Raw genomic sequence first — 4,136 nt, 5'->3', positions numbered from 1 at the left:
GTAAATAATAATTATACATTTCTACAGAGTTAACTGGGGTATAGGAGAATGTAAAGTGACCAAATATTGGTTTCTTGGCAGAGAGAATGGCACAAAGCAATGAGACAGTGGGAGTGACAACCTAGCAGCATATGCATCAGTCACAAACTGAGAAAGCTGTAATGCAAGTAATCTAAAAAGAGGGGGAGAATGCTAAGTCTCAGTTCCCACTTCTCAGCCAACTCAACCATATTGTTAAGGGTCCTCCATAGACTCTCCCATTTAACACAGTATCCCCAGTTTGTATGCAGGGAAAGGTATAAATGTGCCTGGAGACTTCACCGGACCCCTGCACAGTTACCAGTATTCTTATCATTGTATACAAACATCCATGGTAGTCAAGGGGTTACTGGTTGTCTCTAAGTCCCACCTTGGCTGTTACTCTGTACTTATATACTTATATGCCATAAAACTTCTTAAAAGAAGGGACCCTGCCAGCAATAGCACGTTGTGAGGATTGCACTTCGTTACTTGTGTTTGATCTGCCCAGTAATGGGACATAGTGGAATTACATTGCATAATGTGTGGGTTTGATGACAGAAAAATAAAATCTGCCATGTTTTTGTTGTACCCGCCCCTCTGCTGCGTCACCATTTTCACTTCCCCCATCCCATGCCTTCATGAAAGCTGCAATGAATCAATGGCTCAAGTCGTCTGATAGCACATTCTAGCCATCCATTACCCTTTCCATGAAGACTTTTTCTGCATGCAGCTGATCTCATGAACTATAACTTTCTTGAATCTAATTTAGTCACAACCAGAAGATGATGAAAGAGTTACATGATGAGAATTTTTATGTAAAGACACTGTGATCCACCCTCCCCATGACTGTTTTATATATATATATATATATATATATATATATATATACATTGCCACGCCTTAGGTAAGTTATATTATTAATGGAAGTTGCCAGGTTTACCTTTAGTTTCCAGCTGAATGAGCTTGCATGAACTCAGTTTGACAAGGTAACTGTTAATCATTATTCTCTTTATGTCTAGATTTAAGTCAGCCCATCCAGCCTGGTAGCTGTACTTCCTCACTCCTGTTGGTGCATCATCATCTCCACAGTCTTGTGGCTTCTGCTTGTACCCACTCAACTATGTTTACCTCCTTTACTATGAAACAAAGGCAGAACTTGCAGGGTACTTCAGCTACACCCTGACCTGTGGGTTTTACAGAGGTCAGAAGTCATGCTGCTTATAGATTTATCCCCCTCCTCTTTGATTGCTTTCATTACAGCTTTCTCAGTTTGTTACTGACACATATGCCCCTCGATTGTCACTCCCAGCTGGTATTCACTTTTATTGTTTAGGGTCCCCAGATACAAGACTGGTCTTACTTTTAAGACTTTGTACTTTGTAGTGCTAAAGTCACAGTTCCCACTTCATAGGTTCATTGGTTGGTATTAGGCTATTGGCCCTAGGGCCTATACAAGCCTAGCCATGACAATTCCCTGGATATTTCTTCCCACAGTATTTACTTCCCTTCTCAGCCAGCTCAACTATATTGTTGAGGATTGAACGGAAAATAAAACCAAAAAATGAACAAAAAACCACCACGGACTGAGACCACAGAGTTTTATTAAATAAAATAAAACAACATAAACCTGAGCACTTTTGTCAATTACTTAGACTTCATCAGAGTAACCAGGCTTACAAATTTGACCAACATTTATACAAATTCTCAATTAATAATCACCAATCATAATACATCGTACTTAAGTGGATGCATAGAACACAAAAACTTAAAGCCATACACACCAAACAAATAAAACTTAGTGCTGTAAATACGCTATAATATATAAACAAACTATTGAACCTATTTAAAACATTTTGATAGGGCATTTAAAATGTCTAAAATATATAAAAAAAGTTTATATCTATCTATCTATACATATATATATATATATATATATATATATATATATATATATATATATATATTTTTTTTTTCTGTGAAAGCTTAGCTTCACCTCATCCACCATGTCCCCATTGTCAACTTATACAACTAGTATGTTGTAGAACTAGACAAAAATGTTTTGTCTTGAGACACTGTATCCTAAATGAATGCATGTTGGCATTTGTTCTAATGACTCTTCCTGGGATTGGTCGTAGAGGTTCCTGGCCTGTCGAGATTCTTGTACTCTTTACTTTAGTGCTTTATTTGTGGGTTTTACTTATTACTATTGTAAGACAAATAGATTAATGCTTGTTTGCATGTAGTCTTGCTCAAGTTTTGGGGAGTGGAACTTGTGTTGGCATTTCACAGCCCTGCGGTACTGCTCTACTAGTGAGAGATTGATTAAAAATTCCACAAATTATTGTTGGTATGTCACTCGAGCATTGCAGCATTTATTTGTAAATTCCTAACTCCTTCCATAATATTACCCTTTCTAACTTACATGTCTTCTGCTCACCTCTTTTACTCTGCCATGTTGGCACCTCATGGCACCCTCCCCCATTTTCCTTTGCAAATACTGATGCAAAGCAGTTTGCTGTTTGTCCACCCTTTTGTCAAATGTTTAATTCTTTCAGTCTACATTTGTCTACTGTGTGATCTTGAGCAGGTAACTTAACCAGAAAATGCTTTGAAGCAATTTGGAATTTGGGCTAGGTTCTCAATAGTCTGCTAGACAACATTCCTAGTAACTACCTGAGAATCTATGAACGTATGAACATCTGTCTTAGTATCCATTCCTTGTAACTACCTGAGAATCTATGACCATATGAACATTTGTCTTAGTATCCATTCCTCATAACTACCTGAGAATCTATGAACGTATGAACATCTGTCTTAGTATCCATTCCTCATAACTACCTGAGAATCTATGAATGTATGAACATCTGTCTTAGTATCCATTCCTCGTAACTACCTGAGAATCTATGAACGTATGAACATCTGTCTTAGTATCCATTCCTCGTAACTACCTGAGAATCTATGAACGTATGAACATCTGTCTTAGTATCCATTCCTCGTAGCTACCTGAGAATCTATGAACATATGAACATCTGTCTTAGTATCCATTCCTCGTAACTACCTGAGAATCTATGAACGTATAAACATCTGTCTTAGTATCTATTCCTCATAACTATCTGAGAATCTATGAATGTATGAACATCTGTCTTAGTATCCATTCCTCGTAACTACCTGAGAATCTATGAATGTATGAACATCTGTCTTAGTATCCATTCCTCGTAACTACCTGAGAATCTATGAAAATATGAACATCTGTCTTAGTATCCATTCCTCGTAACTACCCGAGAATCTATGAATGTATGAACATCTGTCTTAGTATCCATTCCTCGTAACTACCTGAGAATCTATGAAAATATGAACATCTGTCTTAGTATCCATTCCTCGTAACTACCTGAGAATCTATGAATGTATGAGCATCTGTCTTAGAATCCATTCCTCCTAACTACCTGAGAATCTATGAACGTATGAACATTTGTCTTAGTATCCATTCCTCGTAACTACCTGAGAATCTATGAATGTATGAATATCTGTCTTAGTATCCATTCCTCTTAACTACCTGAGAATCTAAGAATGTATGAACATCTGTCTTAGTATCCATTACTCGTAACTACCTGAGAATCTATGAACGTATGAACATCTGTCTTAGTATCCATTCTTTGTAACTACCTGAGAATCTATGAACGTATGAACATCTGTCTTAGTATCCATTCCTCGTTACTACCTGAGAATCTATAAACGTATGAACATCTGTCTTAGTATCCTGATTCTAGTATTTTCCTCTATGTTCATCGTGCATACAGCTGCAGTCATAACAGATGGGTTCTCCTGCCGTCAGGCGGGTCCTCGGTCGGCCGAATTCCAAAGTCTAGGTCCGGCGTCGGTTGTCGTCGCTTCTTCCCTGACGTCAGTGTGACAGGGGTATAAAGGAACCAGCCGACGCCATTTTCTTCAGTCTTTCTTGCCACGCGGTGCCCAAAGCAGAAGCAGTTCGCAGGTGCCAGTCGGCCAGCTCCTGAAATTACGAAAATTTTGAAACCGAAGTCTTCTTGAAAGCTAAGTACCCCGTTGGGGAAACTTTTCTTGCCTCAGGCCGATGTCAGACAAAGTTAACAATTGTA

This window comes from Protopterus annectens, chromosome 7.part1 (genome assembly GCF_019279795.1).
Source record: "Protopterus annectens isolate FY-2018-M chromosome 7.part1, PAN1.0, whole genome shotgun sequence".
Classification (NCBI taxonomy): domain Eukaryota; kingdom Metazoa; phylum Chordata; order Ceratodontiformes; family Protopteridae; genus Protopterus; species Protopterus annectens.
The sequence above is the reverse complement of the archived record's forward strand: the minus strand, read 5'-3'. Positions refer to the sequence as shown.